The sequence below is a fragment of the Pleuronectes platessa genome, chromosome 6 (genome assembly GCF_947347685.1).
Source record: "Pleuronectes platessa chromosome 6, fPlePla1.1, whole genome shotgun sequence".
NCBI classification, from domain to species: domain Eukaryota; kingdom Metazoa; phylum Chordata; class Actinopteri; order Pleuronectiformes; family Pleuronectidae; genus Pleuronectes; species Pleuronectes platessa.
Window position 1 is genome coordinate 28472756 of NC_070631.1, and position 14422 is coordinate 28487177.

Here is a 14422-nt window from a genome sequence, read left to right on the forward strand (position 1 = left end):
ACCTCCTCAGTGGGATCCAGAGGGCAGTCCAAGACCGAGCTGGAAAATCTTTTGAAAAACGAATTCAGCTCTTTTGCATACTCGTTTTCTCAAGATTCCGGGCCCCTCCCATTGTCCTTACTATGGCTTGAGATGGTTTTCAGGCCCCTCCACACCTCCCTTGTGTTGTTCTGTTGGAGGCATTCCTCCACTTCCTCCTGTAGTTATGTATGCATCTATGTATGTTTACTTACATACAGGTATATAAACATTGTGTCTGTGTGTGGCTGAATGGTTTCCCTCACTGAGGTCTGCATCATGTTATGGATATCTTTACTCTATCCACGGAGATATATTTTGTATTTGTCTAGGTTGAGAAAGATAAGAAACTTGAGTCCCTGATCCTATTTTTGGGATTGAGACATCACCCAGGCATGAGATGCTTTTAAAAGCTCCGGTATCTTGATTCTTGACCAGTAGGGAGTTTTACAACAGCTTTATCTGTATCCCTTGCTCAGTTAAACTTTTCACAAAAGAAAACCAACAACAGGCCAGTTCACATACGTAGACACAATTTGTCAATTTGCTGGTTAGTAGAATTATTCCAATTCCAATTTAGTAATTCATTAAAGACGTTAGGGTTTGAGAATTTGTGATGACATTGACAAAATCACATCACATAGTCCTGCTGACTATGCTACAGTACTAAGTTTACAGTTGCAATTAGAAATATTCAACCCCCTCACCTCAATAGACATTATAGTGATGTGGATGACAGATAATGACAATAAATGACAAAAAAACCTCATCAAACAACAAAGGATATTTATTGATATGTATTTTAGTTATTTTGACAACAACAGTTGACTTAACTTGGAAGTTCAAATGAAAAATGTAACTCTTTCAACACATGTGCATGTGCAGTATTATTCAACCCCCCAGCTTCAGTACTTTGTGGCGCATCCTCTAGCTTTTATAACTTCTAAAAAATGTTTTCGGTAAGTGCGGACAAGCTTCTTACACCTCTCAATTGGAATCTTTGCCCATTTTTCAAGTGCAAAAGCCTCTAGATCAGTGATGTTTGATGACTTCCATGCTGCAACTGCCTTCTTTAAATCCCACCAAAGATTTTTAATCAAATTTGAATCTGAAATTTTCTCTCTGAAAGTCCAATGATCACCAAGGTTTAATTTGTCAACAGAAGGCATCACATTTCTCTTTAAAAAGGCATGGTATTTCTGTGAATACAGGATGCCATGTACACAATAAAGATTGCTAGTTCCTGCCGCAGAAAAACAGCCCAACATCATCTCTGACCAACCTCCATGCTGGACTGTGGGGATGGTATTCTTCTGGTCCTAAGCCTGGCCTTTCACACGCCAGACATACCGCTGGTCCATACGTCCAAACAGTTCCAGTTTGGTTTCATCAGTCCATAGAACTGTCACCCAAAACTCAGTAGTCTTATCCAAATTCCTCCTGACATATTCTAGTCGACTTTTGATGTTCCTTGTGGTCAAGAGCTGAGTGTTTCTTGAAGCCGGCCATGAAGTCCTTTTTTATTCAGTGCACGTCTTGTAGTTGCCACTGTCGCACTTGTACCAGCCTTCATCAGGTCATCCTGTAGGTGTCTTGCAGTCACACAGGGGTTTATCTGAGTTGTTCTGACTAAGTTGCTGAGGGCCCTTGATGAAATGTTGGGCTTTCTTCCACGGCCAGGCAGGTTTGAAGCTGCCCCATCAGTTTTAAACTTCCTTATAATGTTCCCAATTGTGTCTCTTGGAATATAATTTTTGGGGGAAATCTTCTTCTACCCAAGGCCTTTCAGGTGTGATGAAATAATCTCCTCTCTCAGCTTTTGTGGAAGCTCCTTTGTCTTTCCCATGATTGCAACTCACCTTGAATACCTTCATGGGTGGGGTTTATATATGCATCACAGCTGAAGCAAATGAAGGATCAGTATAGAGTTCCCAAAGGCTTAATAATGTTTCAACTCAAGTTTAGGACAAAATAACTGTCAGACAGCTTTAAAAACAACAATATTATATAGGGGTTGAATAATTGTGACATGGCTATCTTGACCAAATATACTGCTACACACAAATACTACATCATGCATTTTCCGTGTTGATTTTCTGTATCACTCAACTCACAACTCATAAAGAAGTCCTCCGAAGCAGAATCTTGCTCAAAGAGCAAGAATCTTGCTCAAAGAGCAAGATTCTGTCAACTTGAATTGATAAATCCTTAAAATCTTTGGGGGGTTGAATATTTCTGATTGCAACTGTAGATAAAAGCGATTTAGCTTAACCCTAACCCTAACCCTAAGTTTTGAATATCTTTCCAACTTTACTGTACTCTCATCTACCTCACCTACACAACCACCACTTCATCAGTAAGTGGCATCCACACACAGCGTGGAAGCAGTTCAAGCTCGCTCCTGCCAAGCGAACACACAGGAGGTTTCTCCTCCCCCTCTTTCCCCCCACAAACACTTATAATGGGCGATTCCATAATTTGGAAAGTCTGCTTATTCAATGCAGTCACATTGCATCCCTGGAGCTACGGTCCCAGTCATCCTTGGAAAACTATCGGGGCTACTGCGCTCACTCCCTCCGTCCATTACCGGGATGATAGTTCATATGGGAACCAATGACATGGCTCTTCAGCAGTCTGAGCACACCAAGAAGGATTTGGAACAGCTTGTCAATTCTTGAAAACTTGTGGCAAATCGGACTTTATCTCCGGTCCTATCACCACACTGGACTGTTGGCATTTTAGCAGAATCCTCAATCTTAATAGCTGGCTCCAGTCCGCCTGCTCAGGTCACCGCCGCGGCTTTGTTGACAACTTCTATTGGTTCTGGGGTCGCTCCTCCTTCTTAACAAACGATGGGCAGTCGAATGTCAGCGGCTAACAAACAGCATGTTGGGCATTCTGATGCACGAGACTGCCCCCCTAGCAACCTCTTCCTCGAGTGCAGGGGGCGACCCCCACTAGCGCCCCAAAACGACCGCACCAGCCACCAACTAATCAATATAAACCGCAAATTCCACCCCTCTCCCAAACACCGGGTACTTATTATATCCCACTTGCTGACCCATTACTACAGAGACATTTTTTAGTTTCGAGACTATGTTCAAAATTTGCAGCACTACTCCGGTCCAATTGGTCTAGTAATCTTTTACACTAAACCAATTGTTAATTTTGCCCCCGAATTTCCTGAATATTTTTCTTTCATGATTTTAAAGGGTACATATTATGAAAATTCTCCTTTTTAGTGCTTCTCCAAGTTTATTTGGGTATCTGGCATGTCTACCGACCCAAAAACTCTGGAATAAAACAACTCCCGCTATTTGTTATGGTTCCTCTATGTCAGAAATGTCTTGCTTGAGTGACTGCGAATGAACTTCCGTATCAGTCTCTCGTCACAATGAAATGGGAGTCTCTGTAACATGGCCTTGGCCCGCCCCCTCCAAAAAAATATCAAAACCCCTCAAAGCTCACGCATTTTAAATGAACATAGTGCATCAAAATTCTCCTTTAACTTTTCCACAGGTCTTCTTGAACGTAACCCTTACGAGTCATCTGATCCGAACATTTTACTCAATGGCTTCAATGATACCTGTCAAACCCATAGGTCAAACCACATTAGATATCATACCCCCTATTAAAACAAGAATGACATCACCTGTTTACACTTCTCCATGGGTTGATGACACGCTATGAGAACTCAAAAGTCTGTGCTGAAAAACAGAACGGAAGTGGAAAAATACTAAACTGCATGTCCACTACTTTTATATGAAAGACCTCCTTAATTCCTGTAATAACAAAAGTAATACTGCAAGAGCAAAATAGTACTCGAGTCTAATCACCAGCAATCACCCTTAAAAGCCTTAAAGACCCATCAGCTCACGTTTCAAATAGATTCTCTCCACTCAGCGACGCACCCGTTGAGAAGCGAACTCTGGTAATTGGCGAATCGATTCTGAGAAACATGAGGTTAGCGACTCATGTGACCATAGTTAATTGGATGCCAGGTGCCAGAGCCGGCGACATCGAATCAAAACTGAAGCTGCTGGCTAAAACTAAACGTAAATACAGTAAAATCGAAATTCAAGTCGGCAGCAATGACTCCCGGCATTGCATGTCGGAGGTCACTAAAGTTAATGTTGAATCAGTGTGTGCTTTTGCAAAGTCGGACACAGTAATGTTCTCTGGTGTCTCCCTAACACACCAGGTGATGACATGTTTAGTCACATGTTGTCTTTTAATCGCTGGCTGTAATAGTGGTGTCCTGTAAATGGTATGGGCTTTGTAGATAATTGGCAAACTTTTTGGAGGAAACCTGGTCTTGTTAGGAGAGACGGCATTCATCCCACTTGGGATGGGGCATCTCTCTTATCTAGGAATATACCCCAGTCTATTACATTTCTGCCCAGAGTTGGGACCAGGAAGCAGAGCTGCAGTGCTAAATACTTGTCTGCGCTCCCTCTGGATCAGTCACACAACCCCAACCCCATAGAGATTGTGTCTGTCCACCATCCGATTAAATTATTTAAATTAAACAATAACAGAGTGAGAATTTCACAGAAAAATCTAATAAAAATTAACACAACCTCTGCAACAACTCAGGAAACAAAGACTTTTAAATGTGGTCTTTAAACATAAGATCACTGTCATCAAAGGATATTTTAGTAAATGAACTAGTCTCAGATTCCAACATTGATTTATTGTCCCTCACTGAGACGTGGCTGCATCCTGATGAATATACCAGTCTAAATGAATCTACTCCCCCCAGTCATGTAAATTCACACATTGCCATAGTATTCGGCCGAGGAGGTGGAGTTTCTGCTATTTTTAACTCCAGTCTATCAATTAATCCGAAACCTAAACTCAGCTACAAGTAATTTGAATGTCTTGTTCTTAGTCCTCCACACCAATCCAAGAAACACCAACAGCCAATCATACCTGCTGTAGTCTACCGTGCTCCTGGGGCTTATACTGAATTTTTTACGGGATTCCCAGAGTTTTTATCAAACCTAGTCCTAAAGAGCGATACAATTATTATTGTTGGTGACTTAATATTCATGTTGACAATAATAAAGTCAGCCTTAGCGTAGCATTTATTTCGATACTAGACTCAATTGGTTTCAGTCAGTGTGTACACCAACCTGAACATTTAACAGTACTTCCGCGCAATCCAATTCTATCAGAACATAATTTAATAACCTTAGATTTTCCATTATGTGACTATATGGCACTAATACATTTTTTTTTTCTAGATGTCTACCTGATAGTGCTGTAGCTAAATTTAAGGAAATAATTCTGATTACATTTAAACCCTTATTATCCGTCGACACAAACAACAAATTCATTAAAAAACCTAGCTCCACTGAGATTGACCACCTCGTCGATAGCTCTGCAGACTCATTGCGATTAACATTAGACTCAATAGCGCCTCTAAAACAGAAACATGTCCCAACAAGCCCGCCAATCCGCCTCCTCTCGACTCATACCTAAGGTTCACGGTGAAATGGTGAGACTGTGACCAGCCATTCGGGGATTAACAAGGTTTTTAAACAATACTACAGTGACCTATATAGGTCCGAACAGGATGAAAACTCCCCAAAAATGTACAGCTTCTTTGACAAACGCTTCCCTCTATCCCTCCGGAGCACAATTCATCACTTGGGGGAGAGATCTCAAACACACAAATCTTAGACGCTATTAAATCTTTAAAATACAATAAAACACCTGGGCCAGATGGCTTTACCTCAGACCTCTATAAAAAATTTGCACCTGAAATATCCCCACTGCTCCAAGCCATGTTTTAATGAATCCTTGTCGTCTGAAGAGCTTCCAACAACCCTACGACAAGCTGCCATTACACTTATTCCTAAAAAAGGTAAAGACCCACTACAGTGCGCTTCTTATCGCCCTATCTCTTTACTGAATGGCGATTATAAAATTCTGTCTAAAATCCTAGCCGCTAGACTGGAGAATTACTATCACAAATAATATCCACAGATCAGACAGGTTTTATTTTAAATAAACACTCTAGCTCAAACCTGAGAAGACTCCTAAATATTGTGTACTCCCTGTCAGCCCTTGTTCCTGAAATGGTGATTTGACATGATGCTGAAAAAGCGTTCGATCGAGTTGAACCCTTAGCCGCAGTAGTTAGCAACGGTCAGCAGTCTGAATATTTCTCCCTGGGTAGAGGCACCCGCAAAGGCTGCCCCCTGTCGCCCCTCCTCTTCGCCATTGCAATAGAGCCATTAGCCAAAGCCCTTAGGCAATCTGATGAGATTTCAGGCATAGTGCGAAGTGGACTTACTCACAAATTATCACTTTATGCAGATGACTTACTTTTATATACATCTAACCCTATAACTGCAGTTCCCTCAATTGTCAAAACTCTAAATAATTGGGAAGATATCTGGCTACAAAATTAATCTCCAGAAGAGTGAAATGTTCCCTCTCAATCAGGCTGCATCTCAAATTTCCCCATCACACTTCCCATTCAAAGTAGTTAAGAAGGGATTTAAAAACCTTGGAGTAGAAATCACGCCCACTTTTTCACTGTTATTTATAAAGAACTTTGGAGTGCTCCTTGAAAAGTGTAAAAAGGATATGGTGAGATGGTACGGCCTGCGGCTCTCCTTGGTCGGTCGAGTTGACCTAATTAAAATGATTGTATTACCAAAATTTCTTTACCTCTTCCAAAACATTCCTATCTTGATAAGGAAGAAGTTTTTTAAAACTTGGACCATTGCATAGCGTCTTTCATCTGGAATGGTAAATCACACAGGATTAAAAGGCAATCGCTTGAAAGACCCAGGGGGCTTGCTGGCTTGGCTCTGCCCAATTTTACACATTATTACTGGGCCTGTAATATCAAATTGTTCTGGATGGAGGACCATCAACCTGACAGCAGTGAGGCCTGGATACATCTTGAGTGCACAGGCAGCCCGGTCCACTTGCGTTCTGTCTAATGCGCTCCGTCCCCTCCGACCACACCTACCCGACTCTACTCCCAATTTTCCTTAACTCAGTTAGAATCTGGTCGCAGTTTAGAAGACATTTCAACCTGTCTGCAATGTCAATTTACTCCCCAGTTGTCAATAATTACAATTTACAAATTTACAAATCTGGATGGCAAAAGGCATTACTTCCACACGTAGCCTCTTTTTCCAGGGCAAATTTGGATCATTCGCACAACTCTCTGAGAAGTTCGACCTGCCAAAATCACTTTTTTTTTAGATATCTCCAAGTTAAACATTTTGTGCAGAAAAACATTGCTTCATTTCCAAATTTAACAGTAGATAACACATTTGACAATCTTCTCACTTTTTCTCCACACCGTAAAGGCTTAATTTCAGTCCTTTACAATCAAATCGGCAACATCTCCCCCCAGTCACTGCAAGAAACTAGAACACTTTGGGAAGAAGACCTAGGGGTGGTACTGAGAGAAGATCAGTGGCAGGCTGCACTAAACTTAGTTCACACATCATCCCCCTGCGCTAATTCAACTTAAAATCCTCCTGAGAGTTCACTGGACCAGGGCTAAACTTGCCAAGATTAACCCTGATGTTGACCCCTCTTGCCCCCGCTGTAAAAGTCAGCCAGCTGATCACATACATATGTTCTGGTCTTGCCCTCTCCTCAAAAAATGTTGGGCATATATTTTTCATGCTTACTCTACAATTTTTGGTGTGGTCATCCCTCCAAACCCATTATGTGCCATTTTTGGCTTTACTGTTGAAACTCGTCCTCTTAAGGGTAGGGTCCATGTTGTCATAGCTTTCACCTCTCTGCTTGCCAGACGTCTGATACTACTCTTATGGAAGGAACAAACACCTTCCACATAAGTATATCTTATTTTCTTATTGGAGAAAATAAGATATACTCTGAAAGGTTCCATACATAACTTTGAGAGAACCTGGGCCCCTTTCCTGTCATACTATGAGAGCATACAAAGCCCACTACAGGAGAAAGACTAGATGGCAACAACAAAAGTTGTAGCCAATCAGCTGAGTGAGTTTCTCCAGACAAACAATATATATGAAGACTTTCAGTCGGGGTTTAGAGCCAATCACAGCACAGAGAAAGCCTTGGCAAAAGTAACTAATGACCTTCTGATAGCTTCAGATAAGGGATTTGTGTCTGTCCTCGCTCTGTTAGATCTTAGTGCAGCAATCGACACTATTGACCATTACATTTTATTACAGAGACTAGAACAGTTAATTAGCATGAAAGGAACCGCCCTAAACTGGTTTAAATCATATTTTTCTGATCGCTTCCAATTCATGCAAATTAATGATGAGTCATTTGTGCGCACCAAAGTTAACCATGGTGATCCACAGGGCTCTGTGCTCGGCCCAATTCTATTCTCATTATATATGCTTTCACTAGGAAACTTTATCAGGACACACTCAGTAAATTTCCACTTCTGTGCGAATGACAGCAGTGGACATCAGGTTTTATTGACTTTGTCAATAAAACCTGAACAAAGTAATCAATTAACTAAACTTCAAGCATGTCTCAAGGACATAAAAACCTGGATCACCCGCAATTTTCTCTTATTAAACTCAGATAAAACAGAGGTTCTAATACTTGGCCCTAAACACCTTAGAGATACATTATCTAATGATATATTTGCGCTAGACGACATTGCCCTTCCTTGCAATGAAACAGTCAGGAACTTGGGAGTGCTCTTCGATCCTGATTTGACCTTTAATTCACACTTAAAACTCATTTCTAGGACCGCCTTTTTCCACTTGCATAATATCTCCAAAATCAGACATGTCCTTTCGCAAAAAGATGTAGAAACACTAATCCACTCCTTTGTAACATCCACACTGGATTATTGTAATTCATTATTATCAGGCTCCGCCAGTAAGTCGTTAAAGACACTGCAGCTTGTCCAAAATGCTGCAGCACGTGTCTTCCGGTTAAAATCTAGAATAGAATTAAAAATTCTCCTCCTCACCTTCGAGGCCCTTATAGTGGGGTGCCTAGGCACTCAGTCATTTCAAATTGATGCAAAAGTTTTATTTTATTTTCTAAATTGAACATAATGGTCTATAGAACAATTTTGGTCTGAGGGCCAAGAAACCAAATTAAAAAAAATTGGTTTTGGGCCCATTTTCTAAAATGGCAAAAATCGGAAATATATATTTTTTAAAAGGTCTTAATTTTCTTACATTTGCTATGATATATTATTTTTTATTGGTATTGCAAGTCAGTACTATGTTGGGAATGAACTTTTGCTGAAATATGGAAGTTATGAAAATTATGTTATGGCAGAAAAATAAGGGGGCTACCAATTTTCATACCTTTTTTTTTAAATAAATAATTTTAATAGCTATAGTAACTTTGGAGAATGTCCTGAGTATTTTGAATAAGGGAAGGTGTTTATTATTTATTCCATTTCATATACAGTCATTTGATGTATGTCAAGAATATTTTACAATCTTACAATTCATGCCCTTTAGTTATTTATCTTCTATCCCTCATTTCACTATTTTCTCTATTCTACTGCTTGGATAGATTAAAGTTCTTTCGTCTGTGTTCCTCATTTGGAAAGTCCATTCAGTCCATGTGTGATGAGTGAAAAAATGCCTGAAGAATATAGTAATTCCGTCAGTAATGCCCCCAGTAATCAAAATTCGCTAAACCATTTGGCTCTTTACGGAATAAGTTCTCATTGTACTGTTTGAAGTGACTGCATACGTTGCACTGAACATGGAAAGTAAGTATTCCTTCTCTTACTGCTACTGCTGAACCAACCCTAAAAGGGTGAACGACTAAATGTAACAGGTAGTATGAGATGGCCTGGACAACGAATTGGCAGCTTTGCATTCTTTGCCAAAACCAAACAATGGAAAAACTTGTTTGCCCTGTTGCTAATCCAATTGTCAGTCGTAGAGAGGGAGCATTCACAGATCTTATCAGCCTCGCATGTCAGTTCCGAGCAATTGGTGCTGCTCCCCAACCAAATTTAGAACTTCCAGATGATGAATCCATGCATCAGAATGGTGCTGCCTGGCACAAAACACGGTGTCGTAAGCTTTACCAGCCAACAACACTTGACAATGCAAAAAAACGTTATTCTGAAGGACTGACGACTGCCACAAGAAGATCCTGCCAAACTGGTGCACCTGTAAATCGTAAAATATGTATCTTCTGTGGTGATGAAACAAATAGAGCAGACCATTCTTTCCAGAAGGTAGAACTATCCCATCAGATACACGACATGGCAGTTGCACTGGGGGAAGATCGTATTGTGGTACTCCTTTCAGAGGGAGATCTTGTCACTATTGAGGACAAGTATCATCGCAATTGCTACACAGGGTTCAAACGTCGTTACAATGCAATTTGTAAACGAGATACAGCTAGTGAAGACTTTGAAGTCACAGCCGAAAATAAGTTGCTCCAATTCATACAGGAAGAAATAGCTGGAGGTCGCAACATCTTTGCATTACAAGATCTGACCGATATGATGACGGAGCGATTGGAACGACGTGGAATCCAGAAGAATGTGAACCGGACACGCCTAAAGAAAACAGTCCTCAAACACTTTCCGGATTTGACAGAAGAGAAAGGTACCTGTGATGGTTCATTTCCCAAAGACTGTGAAGAATCATCTCTTCCACAACGTATGAAGTATTTCTTCCGTCATCTCCTTTCAGGACCCAAATCATCACCCGAACAGGAGAATTCTCGGGAGATACTCTCTGTGAGTCAGATGGCCATGCTAAATATGACTTCTCTTTCCTCAAACTTGTATTATGAGCCTCCACTTGCAGTGTTCCTGGCCCTCGAACTGCATTTGCAAACAAGAAGCAAGAAGTTGGTCAAACCCCATCACAAATATAATCTGAGCGTGTCATATAAGAAGGTCCTCAGCATTGAAGCTAGCTTTGCAAAGGCTATTGGAGATCGAACAAGGAACAGCGCAAAAAATATTTTTTCAGACAAATTTGCGTCAGTGCATATTCACAGTTGCAGCCGTGGATAAACTGGATCATAATCCCACATCACGTACTGCTACCTCATCCTTCCATGGAACTGGGATTTCACTTTTTCAGTTTCCTACAACACAGAAGCCTGGAATGGACCAAGAATGTCTATGCATAAACTCACATACAGAAGCAGGTAGCAGTGGACCAATCCTGCCTCACTCGTATACATATGGGTTATATCGGTCATATTATAAAGATATCAGTTGCTACTCCTGATCCTGAATCAATACATACTTATTATGTTCAGATGAGATAATCTGATCAAGAATTATAACAGCTACCATATTTTATTAAGGCTGGTGGTAGGTTCGGAGGCAACAACGCCCCCTAGATGGCAATTTTTTGATTTTTCGGCATGTCTGGCCCTCGGACCAAAATTGTTCTATAGACCCTTACAAACAACTTAGAAGTGAAAACGAAACTTTTGCATCAATTTGAAATGAAAATGACATATTGCCTATACACGGAACCCCACTATTAATAATATGCCGGCATTGTACCTTAAAGAGCTGTTAGTACCTTATCAACCCACTAGAGCACTCCTCTCCCAGAATTCAGGCTTACTTGTCGTCCCTAAAGTCTCTAAAAGTAGAGTAGGAGCCAGAGCTTTCAGCTATCAAGCTCCTCTCCTGTGGAATCATCTCCCACTTTCAGTTTGGGAGGCAGACACCATCTGTACATTTAAGAGTAGGCTTAAAACTTTCCTTTTCGATTAAGCTTATAGTTAGAGCTGATCCAGGCTTGTCTTAGACCTGCTCTTAGTTATGCTGCTATAGGTCTAGAATGTCGGGGGACACATGACACACGGACCTTCTCTTCCCAGCTTTTCCTTCCTCTTCTCAATCCTGATCACATCTAAGAAATGAATATCTCATCAATACATGTTACTGTCTTGAATTCTTCCCCGGAGTCCCTTAGCAATATCGTCCGCAGATCCAGGGCCATGGCTGCAGCCACATCGTGGATTATGATCTGTGGATCGCGTATCAGAGATCGTGATCGTTATGGTGGATCCTGTATGGTGGATACTGTATCTTGCTGGCGGATTGTGATAATAATGTCAGATCCTGTATCGTGTTGGCATCTGATAATGGTGGTGGACCTTGATCGAGGTCGCAGCTGATGGTGGATCCTGATGGCGGCAGTGGACAATGACTGTGGACTATAGTGGCATCTGATCTTGATGGTGGATCATGATTTTTGGCTGCTGACCATGGACTATGATTACAACAAGACTGCTTGATATATAATATTTCTCCTCAAATACTCGACCATTACTGACAATTATCCATCAATTCATTGACTTTCCATTATGCTACAAAGTGTTTATTCCAATCAATGCATCAAATACCCTTGATGATGTTCTCCTTTACACTTGACATCTATTGCACTTATGTCCGTCCTGGGAGAGGGATCCCTCACATGTGGCTCTCTCTAAGGTTTCTACGTTCTTTTTACCCTGTTAAACGGTTATTTTAGTAGTTTTTTCTTCCTCTTGTTGAGGGTTGGGGGCAGAGGATGTCACACCTTGTTTAAACCCTATGAATCAAATTGTGATTTGTGAATATGGGCTATACAATAACATTTTATTGATTGATTGTCAAATGCATCTGAAATCCTAGATGGATTTTTTATTAATTTGTTCAAGAGACTAAGCTCAGTCTCAGTGAAATAGTTTCAGCTAGTTTCATTTCAGCTGTCAGAAGTTAATTCTTCAAAATACCGGAATGTCAGCACCTACACATACACATCAGACTTTACTTTTTATTTATCACAGTAATCTTGTAGGTATTTGAAAAAAATCCTTGCTTATTTTATCATCATGTTTTCTTTTGAAGCTTTTGTACTTTAATTCATCAACATTTATCAGGAACATCTTATATTTGTGGATCTTGCAGCATAATGCTTCATCTGTTCTAGTTTCTTTAATCTCCTCTGACTTTGATCAGTCATAAACTAGTTTTACTTACTTGGGCAAATGACCCAGCAGCCGACAATTCACCATCAGTCCACTCACACATGAGCGGAGTTAAAGACACAACATTGCTTCGGACCAGGCACCTGGTTATGCCTGTTTATCAACGGTGGTCTGATTTTATTTATATGACACTTTTGCTTTGCCTTCCGAATAACCTTATTTTAAAAATGTTTACAGTTTACTTTTTAACCTTGGCTGTGGACTGATTGTTTCCCTTGTTGGCATATTCACATCAATTTGAAAAATAAAACATTCACATCAGTGGTGACTAACTTAAAGGGTATTAAATGAAAACTCAGAAAGTATTTAGCCTTAATACTCTCTTAAAACTATTGGAGCCTCGACTCCGGGTTCATTAATTGTTTTAAGCATCCTATGGTCCTCTTAAATGCTTTTCCACTGCAAAGTAATCTCCACACAAACAATATGTCTCCTCCATCTTGAGTGCTATGGATCGTTCCATCCTGAACCTTATCGGTGCTCAGGCCCTAATGACTCTACATGATATATGTAGTATAGGATTAACTTTAATGGTCCCAGACTATTTTTTGCAAATTGCATCTGCCTTGTTTATTTGGAAATAAGCATGGGGTTTTTAAGGAAGCACAATAAACCTTTCCCAATAGTTGGTCAGGGAGGCTGGGGAAAAATGCATAAATACTCGAAACAACAACAACAAAAAACACCAAAGGTTTATTCTGAGAGGATTTAATCATACTCTGAGGAATTAGAAAACACAACTATTGTTAAGCACATCATCTAAAGAAAACAGTGGGGAAATGTAAATGCAAATAGCACTTCTAAATGCATGAATAAAATCGTTATTCATATTTCAACCCAGTTATTTTCTACACTATTACGACGGTTTTGTTTTTATTGATGTATGTCTGTCTCTTGGCAGGATTACACAAACACAAACCGATTTTATTTCAATCTAGATAAGTTTAGAATTTTTTTTTTGAGATGTCGACTGCAGTGAAGGAGTTAGTTACAGAGACTTGGTACTCACTCTCAGTAAACCACAAAAACGTTTTTCAAGGATATTTTTTAAGAGTTTGTGGGTTTCCTTGGTGATTTTGTATTATTATTTGTGCTTTTTGTGCATCTGTTTGTATTTTCATATTTTCACAATGAATGACAAAATATCTGCTTTGGCTTAACATGTACACATTATTTCTACTTACAGTCTCGCACTGAATCCCCTTTTATATGATACAAAATTAGGACTACATGGACGCACTACAGCTTTATTTCCTGCTGCTCAGTTTCTAAGGAGAATCTCTTAGCTGTAGTTCTAAGAGATACAACTTTTAGTGCCCGTTGTTATCACAGTAGGTGAAGTAAAGCTATTATTTATTGTATTAGTTAATTTTACATATTGTTTAACTCCCTCTTCTTACAGCAGATCACTTCTCATATGGACCAATCCTGTGAG